This window comes from Dreissena polymorpha, chromosome 5 (assembly GCF_020536995.1).
Source record: "Dreissena polymorpha isolate Duluth1 chromosome 5, UMN_Dpol_1.0, whole genome shotgun sequence".
Taxonomy (NCBI): Eukaryota; Metazoa; Mollusca; class Bivalvia; order Myida; family Dreissenidae; genus Dreissena; species Dreissena polymorpha.
Genome location: NC_068359.1, coordinates 107,100,329 through 107,123,006, shown reverse-complemented (window position 1 = coordinate 107,123,006; position 22,678 = coordinate 107,100,329).

Below are 22,678 nucleotides of genomic sequence, written 5' to 3'. Positions count from 1 at the left end.
ATGTTTTTTTTATGCAACATAGTGTATTTTCCTACGCATATTACAGCTAATCGTTTTATAAAACCCAAATCATGTCGACTGTAATTTCGCATGTTTTTTCCAAATTTTGTTTGTGCAATATTTATAAAAAATTATATAACAGAAACACGTATATCAATATGCTTTCAAAATCTTATTGAAACGTGTGAGAATTTTTTACAGAAAAATGGCGAATAACATCGTAACATTTTTGTGATGTATGCATGATACAAGATTTTGAACATTATGTCTCGGTCACACTGTCACGAATCAGAGCTACGAACGAGCTACGAATACTTTTCGGCACAGTTCGTAGCTATCCTTACTGGACCGTGGCTCTCCGTACTTGATCCGTAGTTTTTGGATGTCCGTAGCGACTCTTGACAATTTTGAACAAAAAATTGCTACGAATTTATCGACCGTAGCGTATCGGTAGCAGTCCGGACTAAACCGTACTGATCTGTACTAGTTCGTAACGACAACGTAGTCGTTCGTACCTTTTCGTAGGCCCAAATATTTTCAAGGCCGTATACGGATTGATACGAAGAACTACGGAGCGGTACGGTTACGCTACGTATTAACTACGATTATTCCACGGATATACTACGGAAAGCCACGGTTTTTGTACGTTGTACTTCGGAAAGGCAGGAATTTGCACGATCTTGTACGATGTACTACAATTCAGCACGAAACAGTACGGACATGTACGGTCCACTACAATAAATTGCTACTGAAGTACTTTATTGAAATTATATAGCAACCGTACTTGCATTTGTTGAGTTCAAAATCATGAACCGCCAGCAAATTGCGTTTGCGATAAATTTGTTACACTTGGATATTGATATGGCACAAAATGCAAAGGCCGTAGTCGAGCTGCTTGACGATATGCACAGAGGTAATAATGATTCAAAATCGTATTACTAGTATAGATTTGTGCTAAAGGTTACGTATTTTAAAAATAAAAAAATGTGAACATACTAGTAATACAATTTAATATTATTATTGTTTGCAGATAAGTGTCCGCCTCATATCCCTTTTGAATCTTGCTCTTACTTTTAAGTGATTTAATAATTGTTAACTTAATAGCCGACATAATAAAATACAAAATAAATCATACTTTCCTAAGCATAATCTGTATGTGAACATCAATAAGTACATACTTTATCAGGTCTGTGAAGAAAAAGGAGGTGGTGGATAAGAGACTGGCTTTTAAGACGACCCGGCCTTTGGTTTGGATGGAGGAGGTAGACTCTTCCCAAGACACGGCTGATTCCATTATTTCTATTACGCGCTGTTGCTCCCGGTTGCATGTTCTCTTTTTGGCAGGACATTCTGTGTGTGACAATACAAGAGGCCGTGTGCGCAATGTTCAATCGTAGTTCGTTCCTACCTGTCAGTACCAGTCCGTCGCAATTCCCACTGCTTCGTAGCGGACCGTTCTAGTTCGTACTTACCCGTACTAGACCGTAGCGGATCCGTAGTTAGATCTTACCAATTCGCGTAGCATCGTACTTAATCGTACCAAACCGTAGCTTGATCGTACCGATTCGTGGCCATTCGTACTTAATCGCGTCGATCAGTAGCAGTCCGTACCTTTCCTTGATCGTTTTCCAACATTTTGATGGTAGATTCGTTGTGCTCCTTTCTGAAATCGTAACGGCCTACGAATTTTTACAATTTCGTAGTCATTTCGTAGCTCTGATTCGTGATAGTGACCGAGGCATTACGTAGACATGAACATGATTTGGCAAAAAGTATATGTTTATGCCATATTGGATGCATTACGTTGCAGCAATTGTGAAGAGACAATAATGTTTCAATAAATTAGCCACAATATCTTTGTTTATATTTAATCGAAAGTTTCCTAACGAGTTTTGCATTTTCGTTGACAGCGATTTCTAATGTACGCCCTGGGTATGGCTTGATAATATGTGTTGATTAGCATCTTTAAAGTGTCTCGAGATCATTTGGAGAGTTTTATATTGTTTAACATTATGCTAGGAGCTTAGTATAGCTTTAACAGACATATTGCGACCGAAATGTTGTTTGTATGTCCTTAATATTCTGATATCCGAATGAATAAGAGCGTCCTCCAGACATTATTGTTCACAGAAATCAATTGCCAAGAGATATTTACTAAGAAACTTTACCCGTTTTATTGGATAGTGGGCAATCAATCACTAACAATCTTTTTCAATAGCTTTCCATTCCAGCAATTTTTAACTGGTTATCTTGACGGAGCGATGGTTATTATTGCTTAACCTATTAGAATTGTGTTTTTCTGCTATATAAATTGTTGAATTGAGTTCATATTACCATCCATGTAAAAAACATGTACGACTTGAAAAAGTGGTTTCACAAAAAACATTTTAAAAGGTTGCATATATATGTCGCCAAATAATTGGAAAAAATTAACATGCCAAATATAAAGTATTGTACTGTGAGGTTTTATAGAAGTACATAAGTTAAGGCATTCCTGATACAAGTCTATTTCAAATTGGTAACCGATAGGACTTGGCATAATTGAAACAAAATTTGTCGATGACATTTAGTTGCTGAAACGGTTGAAAGCATTTAACGAAACGGTTTATTATACATAGATTTGTAGAAGTCTTCCTGTAAAATTATATTTAAAACTCCATTTGATGACCCTTGAGAGCGGCACTATCGACTTAAATAGTTTAATTTGAACAAACGTTGTTTAGTACTTCAACATCTTGCTACATACGAAATAAGAACGCCTCGTGCTTTGGAATAAAAAAAAACTAAACCGCGGTACCATTTTGCGTGATGTAAACAAATTGTGTGAAGGACTGATAGATGATGCAAAATACTAAATAGCAAACCTTTTCGGTTTAAGACAAGAAGATATTTTAAAACCTTGTTGTCTAGATACGTCAACGGAAACCCGTTGTCAACTGAATTTTGAGCATTTTTTACCCAAAGGGTTACTTTGGTCATGCTTTTTATAGGACCACACTAGCAATTTACGTAACAAATATCAAAACTCTGCGAAATGCGGTTTCAGGAGAGGATATTTCACAAATTGTTATTTAAAAAAAACTGTTGGTCCCTTGAAACAATGAATCTACAAAACCATTTGAACAATTTTTTTCAAAGACTATGCGTTCAACAGTTTTGTGTTGTACGTACAAGTCTGCAAAACGTTTAAGGAGGAGATGATGTTTGCTGAAAATCTTGACGGATGCTCGGACGCACGTCAACATCACGTTTTTTTTATTAAAATGGCAATTACTGTTTACCATATATTCATGCTTATATACTTAAGTTAAGTTAACAAAGTGCGTATTGGATACTCTATATGAAATCAACAAAATTATATAAAACAAATTCTGAACTATCGTAATTGAACACTATTTATATAATGCATCTTAGAAACACGTTTGACCGCATTGCTATTTGATTGAAATTTAAGTTGCGTTTAAACCTAAATAGTTTGTGATTGTAGTGTTATGTTTTGCCCCAAGCTCACGTAAAGAACGCATACAACTATTTCCTCTCGTAAAGTCCTGTTTTTATTTATTTGTATTGGCGTATGTTGTCATTTTTTTTTATTGCGACGCACTTTTGCACAATTAGACACTTGCCGTAAACACTTGACACTGCTGATTAAATGATTACCCTTCTGACGGTGAAAAACATTTTACTTCGGATGAAAATCTTGACCATCAACAAATACCGGTTACTGCGGTGTGCCGACAATAAATTAAATTGTATCTATTTGTAAATTGTAAATCTTCTAGTGTATCAAATCAGATTTACATATTTAGTCTGGGTCAATGTCTTGTAACTCAGTGACACACGCGACCTCAGTGGTTCAATCAATTTTCCTTCTGTTTACACATAGTAAATTGTCGTGTTTTACATCCTCTGAAAACAGGATAAAATTGTACAACAATAAACAAGAAATATAGTCGTGTTGAATCAATAAATGTATTTGTAATTCGCAAACAAGTGACAATTACCTGTATTATAATGCTCGAATAAATGGACAACTGATCCATAATGATAAGAATGGAAAAGAAGAGCATCGAAATTCAGTAAATGCATGATTTTATTTGTTGTATGTATTTAGATGTATTTGTTGAATAAAATGGTGGTGCACGTGAGATCAATGATAACACTTGATAAAAAAACCGCGATGTAATAGCCAAAACGATGCGTTAACAATGCGTTTAATATGCTAACGTATGCATGTATTACAATCACTATGCGAACATGACGGCTTATTTCTTGAAATACTGTTTTTCTTTACAAAAATTATATTCTATGAATTGCTTAAATAAAAAAATATATAGCACAGTGATGTGAGTAATGAACACAATCCTGTCAAACTTTATTAGGATTGTATCTCCAATCGATAGAAACATTAATGTTTCAGCTAATCAATCGATAATTATTTGCGCAAAAATATGCTTAAAACAAAAAGTGAAATGGTGAATGAGTAATGCTTACACATTTTGTTATGTAAGCAAATGCTTATATACGATATTTTTTCAATGAAGTAACACGTTAAATTTGTTGTGCTCACCAACGTCGTTAAGCATGCACAGTGTTACATACTTACCCATGTTGTTAAGCATACGTTTTGTACCGTACTTACCAATAATTTAAAACGCACAGTACCGGTATATCATAATATTCACTGTTGTAGAGGATTAACGTGTATCTAACACATCAATGTTGTTAAACATACACATTGTACCATACTCATACATGGTGCTGACCACACACAGTGAACCATACTCACCCATGCTGTTAAACGTACACATTGTACTATGCATACCAATAGTGTTAAACGGTCACGGTGAACCATACTCACCACTGTTATTAAACATACGCAAAGCACCAGTATCACCAATTTTGTTAAACGTACACTGTTATAAAACGTATACAGTAAACAATACTCAGCACTGTTTTGAAACGTATACAGTGTACCATGCTCAGAACTGTTATGAAACATACACAGTGTACCATACTCAGCACTGTTATGAAACATACACAGTGTACCATACTCAGCACTGTTATGAAACATACACAGTGTACCATACTCACCAATGATTTTAAACGTATACAGTGTACAATACTCAGCATTGTTTTGAAACGTAAACAGTCAACAAAACTCAGCACTGTTAAGAAACGTATACAGTGAACAATACTCAGCACTGTTATGAAACGTATAAAGTGTAGCATACTCAGCACTGTTATGAAACGTATACAGTGAACAAAACTCAGCACTGTTAAGAAACGTATACAGTGAACAATACTCAGCACTGTTATGAAACGTATAAAGTGTAGCATACTCAGCACTGTTATGAAACATACGCAGTGTACCATACTCAGCACTGTTGTGAAACATACACAGTGTACCATACTCAGCACTGGTATTAAACGTATAAAGTGTACCATACTCAGCACTGTTATGAAACGTATACAGTGTACAATACTCAGCACTGTTATGAAACGTACAGTGTACCATACTGACCACTGTTATGAAACGTATAAAGTGTACCATGCTCAGCACTGTTATGAAACGTATAAAGTGTACCATGCTCAGCACTGTTATGAAACGTATAAAGTGTACCATGCTCAGCACTGTTATGAAACGTATACAGTGTACCATGCTCAGCACTGTTATGAAACGTATAAAGTGTACCATGCTCAGCACTGTTATGAAACGTATAAAGTGTACCATGCTCAGCACTGTTATGAAACGTATACAGTGTACCATACTCAGCACTGTTGTGAAACGTATAAAGTGTACCATGCTCAGCACTGTTATGAAACGTATACAGTGTACAATACTCAGCACTGTTATGAAACGTATACAGTGTACATCATAAAAAGATGTTTAAAGGTTGTATATATATGTCGATAAAAAACTGGAAAACCCCGAGTGTAAAACCAACGCTGGCCCTATGGACATAATTAAGACATCTTTATATAGCACCTTTACATAATTTTACATACCAAAAATAAAGGTATTGTACTGTGAGGTGTCAAATAAGTACATTAGTTAAGGTATACCTGATACAAGTGTATTTCAAACTGGTTAAGAATTGGACACGGCATGATTGGACCACACTTTGTTCAGGACATCTAGATGCTGCAACTGTTGAAAGCATTTGACGAAACGATTTATGATACATAGATGTGTCGAGGTCTTCCTGTACAATTATATTTAAAACTCAATCTGATGACCCCTGGGAGAGGCACTATCGACCTAAATAGTCTAATTTGAACAAACGTTGTATAGTACTTAAATATGTTGCTACATACGAACTAAGAACGCCTTGTGATTTGAAGATGCAAAACATCGAAAAAATAAAACGGGGGACACATAGAGCGTGATGTAAACAAACTGTGTGGAGGACTTTGGGCATGCTTTTTACAGGATTACAATTCGGCGTTGCGTAATAAATATCAAAACTCTGCACAATGTGGTTTCAGTAGAGGATATTAAAAGAAAATACTAAAACACTTGTGGGCTCTTAACACAATACAAAAAGAAATTGAATAAATTTCTTCAAAGACTATGCGTTCAGCAGTTGTGTGATGTTCGAACAATTCTGCAAACGTTTAAGGAGATGATGTTTGCAGGAAATAATGACGGATGCACGGACGCACGTTACCATTACGTTTTCTTATTAAAATAGCAATTTCTGTTAACCTTATATTCATGTTTATATGATTAAGTTAAATTTACAAAGAGCGTATTGGATACTGTATATAAAATTGAAATATTATATATAACAAATTCTAAACTATCGTAATTGATACTATTTATGTAATACATCTTGGAAACAAGTTTGACCGCCTTCCTATTGGTAAACATTTAAACTTACCATTTGAATCACGTATATGTACACATTGTTCAAATAGGGATATCGAAATAATTGATTGCAAATACCACGCCTTTTTTCATTGTGATAAGTATTGGAATGTTATGAATTTATATTTATATTCGTGTTATTCATCTGGAGAGACATTAACCGATTTTGACAATATCATGTCTTCAAATAATGATAACATCATTAGGAAACTAACTTGTTACCTTTTCCATCTTTTCAAGGCGATACACACTTACGTATGATATTATATTTATTTAAAAAAACAACATATGGCACAACTTTTGAAATTGTATTATATTATATTATTGTGTTATGTATCATGGGCACAACTCTGAAAATGTATTATATTATGTTATTGTGTTCTGTACACATAAATATAATGTCCGGTCTTGTATGATAAAACCATTATGTCAAAGACAAATGTAATTTAAAACATGTTGAACAATACGGACAAAAGAAAACCAGAAGTGGTCTTCCATATATGTTTTTTACTACGTGTGTTGTAAGTCAATTTACAATATTTGTCTATTTTTCTTCATGGCTATTGTGTGTCCGCATTGAAAAGCCTAGCTTTCGTGTTTATAATATTAGTTTTGTTACTAATAAAACAATACAAAAATACTTTTGAGAGATTAATTCAGATACCATGAATGAGTCCAACTTGTTTTTATTCTTCATAATCATTGTAATTGTTATCAAGATTTTTCTTTTGCATTTATACGAGTACTGTTGTCATGTTATTGGACGTGCGTTTGAAACGGATCCACGTATTGCGAAAACGGGTCTTATGTCATATGAGTTCAGACGAACCTGGACATTCGCCTTTGGAAAAAGACCCTTTTTCGTATGACGCGGTTAATAGAGTTGCTCAGCCGCTCAAATATTTACAAATTAATTACTTAAGTATTAAGCAATTTAACACTTATAGTGACCGCTCAACGTATCTATCGTTAACATGTGATTACGCTTTTGAAATTACACAACTTTTGAAACTATATTATTTGATGTTTTTGTGTTATGTATCATGGACACAACTCTAAAATTATATTATATTATGTTATTGTGCTATGTATTATGGGCCGGAGGCCTTGATTTACTCAATAAACTGTTCTGTTCTGTTCTGTTCTGTAGATTATTAACATGTGCATCTAACACATCAATGTTGTTAAACATACACATTGTACCATACTGATACATGGTGTTGACCACACACAGTGTACCATACTCATCCATGCTGATACACGTACAAATTGTACAATATTCACCACTTGTGTTTAACGGTCACGGCGAACCATACTGATCACTGTTATTAAACATACACAATGCATTATACTCACCAATTTTGTTAAACGGACACCGTGTACAATACTCAGCACTGATATGAAACGTACACAGTGTACCATACTCAGCACTGTAATGAAACGTATACAGTGTAACATACTCAGCACTGTTATGAAACGTACACATTGTACCATACTCAGCACTGTAATGAAACGTACACAGTGTACCATACTGACCACTGTTATTTAACGAATACATTGTACAATACTCACCAATTTTGTTGAACGCCAACAGTGTACACTACTCTATACTGTTGTTCAACGTACACAGTGTACAAAAATCACCACTTTTGTTAAACATACATATTGTTCCATACACACCAACTGTGTAAAATGTACACATTTTACCATAATCAGCACTGTTTTAAACGTTCACAGTGTTCCATACTCGCCACTGTTGTGAAGTATACCCAGTGTGCCATACTCATCAATGGTGTTTAACGTACACAGTGTACTATAATCAGAACTGTTATGAAACGTACACAGTGTACCATAATCACCACTGTTGTTAAACAAAACAAAGTATACCATACTAACCACTGATGTTAAACGAACAAAGTGTATAATACTAACCGCTGTCGTTAAATACACACGTTTAACCATACTCACCACTGATATTTAAGTAAAAAACACTGATATTAAACGTACACATTATACCATACTCAAGATTGGTGTTAAACGTTCACAGTGTGTCATACTCACAAATGGTGTAAATCTTACACAGTGAACCAAAGCCACCAATGCTGTTTAACGTACACGGTGTACCATACTCTCCAATGGTGTTAAAAATACACAGCCTACCATACTTACCACTGTTGTTAAACATGCAGTTTGTACCATACTTTTCAATGATGATAAGAATATTCAGCGTACCATACTTACCACTGTTATAAAACATAAACGGTTAAACATATCACCACTGTTGTTGTACGTACATATAGTACCATGCTCACCACTGCTGTTTATTATACACGGTGTACAACACATTTTTTAAGTCTTGCTTACCCAACGTTACCAAATTTTGTAATGAGTGGAATAAATAAAGAATCGTTTACATGTTCAATAATAGGGCTTTTGTGTCTTACATAGTTGCTTTGACTGTAATCTCAAATGTACATGTAAGTATTAACAATATAATGTTTTACGTGATTGTAACACTCATCCATTCACATAAATTCGCAGTGAAGAAATAAAAATGTAAGCAATACTATGTATTATGCATTACTTTATTTTAGCATACTCGTACACAAGTCACAATTTTTTATTGGATCATTATTGCCTTATTTATCATACAGTCTTTCTAAGACACTATTTGGATATGAATTGCTCGTAAAGCACAGCGGCTAAAGCAGCAAATATGTCGGCATTGTAAATCTACAAAATGTCAGAATAGAGAAACTCAAGACCCGTAATTAGACGAAATACACATTTTTACCGTCCGTTAGTATTTTATGCATTTCCTGAACAATAAAGGTCAAAACATAAAACACAACACTTAAAACGGTTTAACTTGGAACGAAGGAAACAATGGAAATATGTGGCGTTAATTCAAACATCGGGCGTTTAAGAATGTCGTGACAACTTAAAGCCATACACGGACGATTGCTCATGAGTTATCAAATAAGAAATGCATATTTAACACGTGCCGTAATTCAACATTTGGTGGTATGTACGTATGTAACAGTAACTTCAGCTGATTTATTTGATGCGTTTGATGTCACTTAAATATGATATATACCGATGCGTTGTTTGTTGTTAAACAGACCCCTGCAAGTTCTAGAACATAAGCACGATCTTTTTATAAAACATTTGGCCATCGTACCCTTTTAGCCCAGGATCTTACTGAAGTACGACAATGGTTTATCTGTGGGTGAATTTATTTGCCTCCATATGGTCTTCGAAACATTTTATGTGTTTTCCATAATCTTGTTTCTGTCAATTAGCGTTTCCAAAAACACCAGAGTTCTCATTTGCTCGCAATTTTAACAATGAACGCTGCTTACAAAGCGTACGATTGCAGATTGGGAAATTATATTTGCTCAATCTTTGTGAAAACAATGTTTTTTTGGGCGAATAAAATTATAATGGAACATAATTTGTAAGAGGTTGATTATTTTCTGCTTACTTGTAACAGAAGGTTAATTTTGCTCTGATTCCAGATATACTTCATAATTTTCATGTTTACATCAAAAATGATATAACGTTTCATGGCATAGAGTACAAGAGCGTATAGTGTGAGCTCTGTTCCATCATTAAGTCATCGATGATATTGTAATTGTTTATTTTGTATTTTGATTGTAACAGCTTTATATGACATTTCACAAACAAATTGCAACACATATTCATCTATAAGATCTACCAAACCAATACTAACCTTTTCTCTTCAAAACAATTCGCCTTCATAAGCAATAATTGATATGTATATATATGTAATGCAATATGCGCTGTCTTGTCCTTTTGATCGTCAAGGGAATCTTACTATTCATACCAGGCTGATTTGAATATACGGTTCTCTTAACAAACAAACACTCGGAATGATCTGCATTCACTATATAGCTCTCGTGCTGAATGTAGGATTAACGTGACTGTGGTATTAATATTGTGCTCACCACAGCTTTTACGTTGTTTGTTCTCACTTATCACAATAACCCAATTTACGGCGATTTTCAGTTTGGCATGGAAAGTAATGATAACAACGTTTTTCTGCAGTTTGAGTAAAAAAATATAGCTGCCACCTTTTAGCAAGCTTTAAAGTAAGCGGACATGTAGAATAGCAGCAATAAATTGACTTATGTAGTGAACTGTTAACTTTTAATTTTGAACATTTTAACACAATAGAGATAATCTTTAAGATAATCTTTTATTATAGTGACATGTGTTTACGTACAGGAGATTAACAGACATATATACAATGCATTAATAGGCCTATAAGTCACCTTAACAACAGTGTAAAATATAACGTGATCATTATTATACAAATAGACAATGCAACATACTTAGTTCAATGAATAAGTTAGCATCTTCTATATAATATATGTATAAGAACATAACAAGAGTTCATGAACTGTAATCCCTTTCAAATGCTCGTTTGGTTATCTATATTCGTCAAGTTTTACAAGTCTATTCCAAATAATCATTGCAAGCCATCTACGGTAAATGCTCGGTAACCACCCAATTTCACCTAGTAACGCTAATATAGGCGTAAATCTATGTACACCTAAAAAGTACCGATAACTCGTAGTTCGTTTTTTGTTAATAAATAGATGCACATACAATTAATTACAGATTGTCATATTAACTATTAAACGAATGAACCAAACACGCTCTTCTATGTTTTTTCGAGACCGATTGCAAACACTTTTTGTAATTGAAAAGTTTATTTTGTCCACCATCGCAAATATTAATGACTTTATCATTCGTATATAATTCTGCTTATTTATTCTACATTTATATACCTAGTCAATATTTGAGATTTGATATACGAAGTATTGGTCACAAAATACCCAGCATGTATGTTCAGCATAAATTACATTGCCTGGTTACTATTAGTTATAAATATATTCCACAAGGCGTCACTTTCGTTCTATCGATACGACGTGTGATCATTTTGTGTATTTTATATTATTGATAAAATGTACTTATTGTGAGCACACATTTTGAAAGTAAGCTTTTGACTACAAAGTAGATAAAGAAGACGCCAATTGTACATTAATTTAAGATTGCCACTGACTCCTCCATTGTTTATTTAATTCCAACTTTAATATGATTTAAGAGAGGAAAATATTCAGATGTATTAAACTAATTCTATCTGCTTGATATATATCCCCTTTCAAACTCCACGACGCAGCTTAAAAATAAAGTTATATCAATATAAGCACAAACTCAATGTGTTAATTTTTACATTGGCGTTTTGTGATGCGTTACATAAAACAATTTATCGTGCAATCGTTTGTCGAAATCAACCACCAGACGATGTTTATTTAGGAGCCACTGCGAATTGTTATTATATTTTATGCTATTTGCTCGAGGTTTCGGTCAAAACCTAATCAATTTCGTTACTTGTATGTGGCCTTACATGATATCACGATACACGTAAAAAAGTATCTACGGCAAATGTAATTATGTAAAAAATCAAATGCCGAGTGAGGTTTACTTTTTGCAAACAGAGCCAAAGCGGCCCGATAGTAAATAGTTATTAATCGCGGTATCGTTTAATTCAAGCCCCGTCCAACTTTATATCTTCACATAGCAAACAATCGAAAAAAACAATCGTGATTATACATTTTGCTGATCTCAATCTTAGACTATTTACATATCTAACATATTGCGTTCAAAATTCGAAACTGGTGACATTCTTTCTTTATCACGTAAACTAAGACGACGACCAAACGCAGTATGACTGTGTAACTCCTTTGCTGATGTAATTCATTATATATGTTGGAGTGCGAAAAACATAAGTACCTTAACAGTCACGATTATTTTCGCAAATAGACATAATTATTCGGCCCTGGTAATACAATATTGCACTCGTCAATGTTTCAGTACCATATTGTGTTGAATAGATAAACTAAAATGCAGACAGACGTCAGATGTTAACAAAATTCGTAACAAAACATAACACCTTAATACAACTTAAGTATGTATGTTTATGAGTGTTAATACGTTTTCGTAAACCGCCACTAACGCACAAATAAACACTTTTCCTAAAATCCGGCTTTTAGCTCCATGTAAGCGCTTTTTTAATTGTCCGCGAGCTTAAATGCCTTTTTTATTTCATCGCAATTACCGTTTGCCTTCTTTGGAGAACTAGTACAGATTTGAAAGAATGAATGCTTGTATGCATGAATCTGTATGACAACAACTGGTAATTCAACCATATATGTTCGACCGCGGTCTATACGTGACTGTAACGATAGCTAACGGGAACGCAATCTTTTAACATATATGCTCAATTATTAAGGAACATTGGAAATGTTACATATATATTTTTAAGCATGTTTTCTTTGGAAAATACATGATATGCATATCTGTAATTTAACTAACAAACGGTAGCAAGAAGCTATTCGAATGAAACAACACAAACAAGTGTGAATATAACATATAATATAACTGCTGACTATAATCAGGGCATATTAAACATGCTTTATGTTACAGCCAAGCGCTGGATGGTATTACGTCGGCATCGAATACATTTTACTCTTGCTGACGTAAGCAGGTCATCTGGTGCGTATAGTGTTATATTTCGTTTCATGATAATTTGACTTTGTGATTTAGTACTGGCTGTAAAGTTCTTAAGATAGACATACACAATCAATATGTTTAATTTCGCCTTTGTTCTTCTTATTGCGACTTCTTCCCGACTTGCACACCGCTACCCTTTAAGGTCAATTGTATCATTCTATGTCTCTAAACCTTTGTTCATAGCCAAGACCAGATGTTGTTAATACTCTGTTTTATTTCATTTTATCCTACAACGATTGAAAAGCTAAATGGCGTTATTTTTGCAGCTAATCAAAAATGAATTGCGTTGCCATGAGGTTTATTTTCATGTACACTTTAATGTTTTATTAATTATCTGGGCGAATGGTGAGGTTTTGGACGTCTTAAAATCGGTTTCGAAGCATAATGAATTTAATTATCTTTCTGCCGTCGGTAAACCTAGTTTGTTTTGATTGTGTGTGTTGTATACGTCTGTGTCCTGGCTTGTTGATATGCTCTTTGCCTCAATGTTTGGGTATGTCTGTGCCATGGCTTGTTGATATGCTCTATGCCTCAATGTTTGGGTATGTCTGAGTCATGGCTTGTTGATATGCTCTTTGCCTCAATGTTTGGGTATGTCTGTGTCATGGCTTGTTGATATGCTCTTTGCCTCAATGTTTGGGTATGTCATGGCTTGTTGATATGCTCTTTGCCTCAATGTTTGGGTATGTGTGTGTCATGGCTTGTTGATATGCTCTTTGCCTCAATGTTTGGGTATGTCTGTGTCATGGCTTGTTGATATGCTCTTTGCCTCACTGTTTGGGTATTGTTTGCATTAATGTTTGGGTATTGCTTGCCTCAATGTTTGGGTATATTTTGCCTCAATGTTTGGGTATTGTTTGCCTCAATGTTTGGGTATTGTTTGCCTTAATTTTTGTGTATTGTTTGCCTCAATGTTAGGGTATTGTTTGCCTCAATGTTTGGGTATTGTTTGCCTCAATGTTTGGGTATTGTTTGCCTCAATGTTTGGGTATTGTTTCCTTGCGATGAATGTCATAAAAAGGCTCCTTCCTCGTCAAATTCATTTAAACCAGAAAAGGCCATGCTCCCTGTTCATATTTTAAGGATAAATATTACACTTACGCATTCCTATTTTGTTATCATAACCATACATACCGAAAGACTGCATATTTTAAAGTTGAAACAAGACTAAGGAAGTATCGTTGTTCACCGTGCTGTAGTAGTGTTGTCGCATAATCACCATCGTTCCGTCGAGTATTGACTTGAAAGTCAATAAATCCATCGACAAATGCACTAACGGGATGACGTAGAATATGGTTTTAGTACCTCCTCACAAAATTCATTACATTTATTATACTGATCTATTTGAATGTCGCTAAGCCCATCAATTGCTTAAAGCAACCGTATTATTTGCTCAACAGGCCATTAATACACATGTTTGCAAACGACGTAGTTCATGAAAATCATTCGAGACAGCAAAATTACATGTTGCAGATTCTAAGCAAAACGCGCTCTTGACGTTCTTAAAACGGAACAACTCCCTTTTGGAACGCATAAGTCATTTTATTGATCTTTTGCGAAGCGATTTTGTAAATAAAGACACGACCTTCGCATAGGTTTTGTTTCAAAAGACAGAACTTGATAATTTATGCCTTAAAAATTTAAAATTAGAACACGTATGACAATATACATACTAACACACTCATGTGTGAATTTGCAATGACTTTAATTTTTTCCAAATTAAACGTTAATGGATTTAAACACATCGGCAAGTGGTGCTTTTTTCGAATATCTGTTTAAAAAAAAATTCTTTAGAATTTCAACTTATGCATAAAAACAGATGTTTATGCTGCTTATGGCTGTGTGAAACGCATCAGAATTTCTTTATTTTATAAGCCTGTTCTTGTTCAATGCTCCCGTATGTACTGCACGGTTAAGCTTCATGCAACGTGACATTTTGACACCGATTTGAGACGTGTTTAAGGATTCATTCTTGTTTTTAAAGATATCGGCAATTGCAACTGCAAGAAAAACTGTCTTTAATGCCGTTAATTTTTTTGTATTTTTTTCAACTGTTTGAGCTATTTGAAAAAATAAATTCTTAACGGTGTGTTTACTTTCTGTCCAGCCCGTGTGTAAACCCCTGAAAAAAGCGTTTATTCTGCAAGTTTCTATTGAAACATAAAAAAAGCTTGGAAATGGAAGAATAATACATCATTTTGCAGATTTTAAATAAGTTCGAAAGAACCCATCAAACGATACAGCAAACGATACTTTTGTGAAGAATTGAACATTAACTTAAAAGTTATATGTGAGTAATCATTCGTGTTGATAGAGGAGAGAGAGCATGCACTACATGTGAAAAATGTAACACTTGTGGTGCAATTCGAATATTATCAAACGAATAGGAATATATGACATTAACATCAATCATGTTCAGAAACTTCTCCGGATTTTTACTTACCATGCATTGAAGATTTCGAAATAATGTGAACAAAATGTGTTCATCTATCTGAGACGACATGCCTTGCAAAGCTACTTTCAAGGTTAAAGGACAAAATAATAACTTGAGGTCAAAAGTAAAACCACTTCACTTCCTTCCTCGTCAAATTCAAATTCAAATGGGACTTCACCAATCTCTGATTGACAATTTGATTGGCGCACTTTGAAATAATGTTGCCAACTGTTAACATATATAAAAAGTGAGTCGTGCACAAGTAAAATACCAATGCCACATTCAAATATCAATTGTCATACAACAGGACTTTATTGTCCTAAGAAGACTTGTGCGTTGTTAAACATCACATTTTATTTACGGATTTTAAATAATTAGGCACACATTTACTTAATATAACCAAATGCGTCGTAGCCACGCTGTTGCTGTTTTGGTAATGCATAGATCGGATGTCAATTTTCAATATAAGACAGTTTTCGTCATTAAAGTTCCTGACCGCATTTCATATTCAAGCATTTCCAAATTATTGTTAATAATTTGTATTAACAGACGGTTTATTACGCTCAATGCACTTTTACCTTTTTGTCATTTTTATCACCATAGCATACGTTTGGATTATTGAAGTCCCGTGAGCATCAATCAGATATATGAATAATATGAACATTATATTAAAGATTGCACAGCTAACTACTCCTGGAATGAATATCATATTAAAATTGCGCAAAGCTATCTACTCTGTGAAGTGATTGTACATGACACCAATAAAGGTCAGTTTATATTATTTATTTGTCTCTTCGTCTACACAATTAATTTTGAAAGCATTATTAGAGATCACCGTACTAATTTTGCAATAAACACGATTATTAACAGGCATTGTGCAATTTAATGGTAAACCATAATTTATATTAGGACCGACATTTATAACCTTAAACAAAACGTTATTATCTGAATAATTTGAATTTACTAATGATAGCAAAATAATAGTATGCATAAGCGTATAGTATCATATAGTGTCAATAAATTGGAAGCATGTGTGCTTTTGTTTACAAAATCGTAATTGCTATACGCAATTTATTTCATAAAATATTTGCCAATCGTGTCCTTGTTCGACTTTATCTTGCAAGTTTCTTACTTTTCTCGCAATTTGCCTTGTGAGAACAATCACATTAACGCAACGATTTTGTGCAGATCTCATGGCCGCCAAATTGCCTTACAAATCATTTAAAAGCGGAATGGAAACGTTATCTTGAAAACCAATCAATGGCCGGAAGTTAACTGTATGAAGAAGTTTGTCACATTTTCAAAAGAGACAGAAAATTACAATACATATCATATAATCGTTATTTGATTCGCCATGCGAATAATATTAAGGTTTGAACTAGTTACTGATATTTCCAGATTGTTCCTACCATGTACGATGTATTATTTATTAACATATCAAACAGAAGGAACACTTTCACAAACACCACTCCTTTATATTTAAGAAATGCGTTTATACGCAGCAAACAGTGAAGACCGTTCTCTTCGATACTGGCACTTATTTTAAAGCTCCTATGTCCTCGAAATACTCCCATTAACCCTTCTTAGCAACAATTTCATTTATTGTAAATGCTCAATTGTTAAAGGCGATCGGATTTTAAATGAAACATAATTACTTTATTCGACTAGGTGTTCGAAAAAATATAGTAAAAACACAATTTTGGTGAACAATTAGTACTTTTGGCTTAGATATAAAACAAAATAATTTATAGTATTGGAAACCGTAAGAGCGAGACAGATTTGCAACCCTTTAGAACTTTGGCGATATACTTCTTGTTCCTCAAATCAATTTTCGCGAAGCCAAACCATCTAGACTATCCGATTATTGACGAGGACGTGCGGAACAAGCAAATGCATCAGATTATGTTTGATTGATTACTCACTTCTCGTGTACGTCTATTCCACCGTAATTAATTATAAACGAGTAGCGTGTATATTATAACCAACAACAAAAACAAATGCTCAGGCTAAGTTAGGGCAACATGAACATGAACGAAAAATAATGTTGTTGTTTTTTAAGTTGTCGATTGAGCAATTATTTCACTCTTTATATAACGTGTCGAAAAAACGATAAGTATCATTCATTTGAGCTGTCTCTTTTATATTGTAGAAATCCCAGGAGGTATACTGTCACTAATCGTTTTATTAAAAATTAATTGATTGGATTTCCACATAGAGACAACTGTTTTTGCGTATTAATACAATAGACAAACATTCTCTCTCGTTGAAGTTGGATGAAGTTGGTGTTAATCTCACTTACACTAAGCAACGATTATTATAGGATTAAGACGTATTTCTAGTCAATTTTGAAGCCTAAAAATATAGTATAGAATAGTAAATTCAATTTAAACATTAAGGAGCGTTCCATTAAAAGCTCGAAATATCAATGGTATATCGTAAATATAGCTTAATTACTGGTCTCCACTGAGGTTTTGAAAATGCCATTCGCGAAGAAGTTTTTTAAAGTGCAATGTTCTATGAAGGTATGGACATGTCTTATTGTCAGAAAGCTTTCTATATACTTCAAAAAGTATATCAGAGAATTAAATGAGCCAGTTAACAATGACAACGTGTAGACATTAGTAATTACGATTGTTATTTGAAATTATGCAAGTCAAGGCTGGGCTGTTTGGCTTTGTTGCATCATTTGCAAGACGTATATTTTATAACGGACCTGTGAAGTTTATATACGAAAAGAAGAAACAAATTTATTTGAGGTATAATATATATAAATATAATGTACTGCTTGATCGATGAGATGTAAAAACAATATAATAGTGTACTTCAGATTGACGCAATTTTTTTCATAAGCTCAAGCCTCATATAACGTTTTGATATATCTATTATGATCGCGTGCAAAATCAAATACAGACGTTTGTTACCGGCTCAAAATACCTGTAGTGTGCGTTATTATGCACCCTAAAATAAGAAGTATAAAGAATGATGGACGCACATATAACAATACAGTACGTTTGCAGGATATTTTATTTTATTTTTAAATAAATGAATAAGCTGATTGCTTACTTTAAAAAAAGCATATGCTCATGAATATAGTACTGATCCTCTGGGTTGGTATGCGTTTGGAAGGACTGCATTATTGAATTAATGCTAATAATGAATGTCATCAAAGTGTAAAACTCAATTATGAAATTTCAGAAGCAGACCGCGTTTGATGTTCATCTGAGAAGAAAATTCATCATTATCGTCAATAGCAATGCTTTGCGTTTTAAGAAAAAATGATTTTAATGTGAGAAAACGATGGAATTCATGAATGATGTTATTTGTAAAAAGTTGACTGAACATGATATAAGTTTTATTACGTCTACACTGTATGAATCATACTCTTAGATGAAATATCATGTAATTTGATTCGAATTTGTGTTACTTTATTGTTTTGTTATCTGCCTTCGAGTTTCATTGTTCCGAAGTATTAAAAAAGGCTTGGTCAGAAAACTTAAATGACCTTTTCCGAAGAAGTAGGCATAATAATAATTTACGCCGCTTTTATACTGTTTTCCCCAATTATTTATGTAAAATAGTCATGAACAATCCTTTTCTCTTTTGAAACGTTGATAAGGATACAAAATAATGACATCAGCTGTATTGTATTGATGTTAATTGCAAAGGCAAACGTCTGGTAACGTATTCAATGAAGTTTAAAACTAAATACATGTCATCGATATTCCAATAAGCAGTATCCCTATATAATTGCATACCCGTGCGACACATACTATAGCGTGCACCTAGAAAAAATGTCTACGTATAAATGCACATGAAACTATTATAAATTTCTTCTGACAAATGTGTGATATTGCTGAATGATTGAGACATTATTGATGCTACACTAAGGCACAGTGCACTGAAAATTTTGTCTTATTAAAGGAAGAGACTTTTCTTAAAATGTTTCTTCAGTTTATACTGTTTATACAACATTTTCCGAACAAACATTATTTCTTTACATAGTAATTCGTTTACATACGTTGTTAAACAACCACTTTATTAACTGATTAATAATATATCAAGTAAAAGATACCCCAAAACCTAAAAAAAGCTTCGTTATTAATTTCCGCTTAGGAACAAAAAATTAAGCTCACATTTTATTATCATTAATAAAAAAAAACGCGTCGAACAACGGTAGCATTTCTAGATCCTGGTAACATTTCAGGATTGGTACCCAGACATAACTTCTGATTGGAATACATGCCCACTAAACTTAGATCAAAATCCAGTTGTGCTGGACAATACATTGCAACAACTGGTTTAGCATTTTGTAAAAAAACATTTTGAATATAAATGTTTAAGTCATGTATAAGATTACAACGTACTTAAGTTGCTTTCGAATGCTGAAGTAAGTTTACGGACTACCTTTGAAATTTCTTGCAATTCTTTTTGTCAGTAGTTTTAACGTTTAATACCGGTAAATATAACTTTTTCCGGAAAAGTATATATCTAAAGATGCATCAAACATATCGATTTTATATCAACTTCGCTGGACATCACTTTCTCTGTCATATTGACGACGGTTGATTCGGATTGCTTCACTTTGTCTTGCAATTATGACAGCCTTGTTTAAATTTTAACATTTGTCAGACCTCTTTAATGGCTTGAAGTACATGTAATGCATGCAATTATTAAGTTCAATAGGTAGATACCCATACAGTGTGGTTGTGTCGCAATATGTACATACCCATACAGTGTGGTTGTGTCGCAATATGTACATACCCATACAGTGTGGTTGTGTCGCAATATGTACATACCCATACAGTGTGGTTGTGTCGTTCGAACAGGTTAACACTTTGAATTAAGACAAGACGAAGATTATTAGAAGATATGTAGAAGCAAGCGTTTCTTACCAAAACTGTCTAAATTGCAAAATGCATCGATGATTTACTCGAAAATGTCAAAATCAAGAGTTGATGGCGATGATCAGAGAAATTAACGTGACGTTTTGAAGGTTGAAATGTGATTTAATTATATGCAGCGCACGTCTAGCCACAATATATACGGTTACAACTAAAAATTACCAAAACATAAAAACATTAAGGAATAACCATCTGTTCTTTATAAACTTTCAGATACAATAAAGAACTGTATAAATGTATAAATCATTAATACTCTCATTATGAACACAATGATGTCAATCGGTGTACTGAAATATGAGGGTACATCTGATGAATGTTAAGTCGGAAGCGAGTTGAAACTTATGTTGTAGTGATGATGATTTCTCTTGGTACACCAGGAATGCTATGTAATCAATTAGCGCAATAACTTGAAGTTAGATTCCTAACTTCACAGTATAAATTGTGTCCGCTGTTATTTGTCAAATATTGGAAAGACATCTCCAGCTAAATTGAATAGAACAGAAGCATGTGATTTGAAACGGCAACGTAGAAAGCAGCCATAACTGAACCATATTGTATGAGACCTCCTTTCGATGATATATGCGAAGACAACAGAGCATTTAATTATAATGGCATATAGTCTTTCCTAACAAAAAGCCAATAGGCATATTGCTCCCCCAGTCCATTAACAATGATACCACTTGCATCGTACATATGTAGCGCATTTAGCATGTCGGTGTTTGCCATTCCAGGGGTTACTGGTAACGCCGGCATGGTGGCTATTGCAATTAAGCAGATAAAACGCGATAACGTCAGTGCAGAGAAAAAATACGGCAGTAATTCAGACATATGAAGAACCTAAAATACAGAACAATGCCGTAGTTTCTTTTATAAACGCTGGTCATGTGCCCGTAAGGAGCGGATACTTCAATATTACCCTTTTGTCATAACAATACTCAGGTGTGCAGGTCCCGTTGCTGGTTTATATGTTATTAATATTTCGTTACAGTATATGTAAAACGCTTTCAGTCACAGAAAACACAAATGTACACATGATTTTAATTGTTTTCTCGAGCCTATCAACTGAACGAAAAGTTACGGGATCAAAAGCTCATTTGATTATTTGTAACTTGTCATTTATGTTGTACTTCTGAATCCAAATAGCGAGTCAAACAAGTGCACATGCTTGCTAATGTATTTGCACAGTTTCAAAAGTCAACACGGTTATTGCACACACGGATGGACAAAAAGGGCGGACAGATTATGGTAAACCTGTTAAAATATCATTTAACAAATATCTTCTTTACTTGTAACTGTGAAAGTTTGACTTAATTGCAATTTCATCAATACAAATTAGCAAATATATTTCTGGTTCGAAACTCAATTATCTTGCATATCTGAAACAGTAATATTATTTCTTATAATGATAACAGTCAGAGTCTTGATTAATTATGAATTCGTAATACTGATTTTATTTTGTTGAAGTAATTTTATATGTCATTAATTACATCAGTACAAAATAATTCTATAACGTTTAATTCACTACAACAAAACTCATACATAAGAAATTACCTATTCATATAACATAAATTTGAATCAAAATACAATGGAGAATATAGTTTTATATGTTGGTACTTATAATCAATTTCTACTTGAGAATTAACGATACGTTTGGGAATACAATTTGTGTATTTTATTGAATAATATAACAGGAAATTAATCAAACACTATTTCATAATGCCACAATCAGTCACAGTCACCAATCGTGAATGTAATAACCTAGAACGATTTAATCAATTGCTCGAGAACACATGGAATGTGTGAAAGTTGCATAAACGTGTTTACCTCTTCAAAACGTGTATCGTTGCTTTAGTTTCTAAATACATGTCGAAA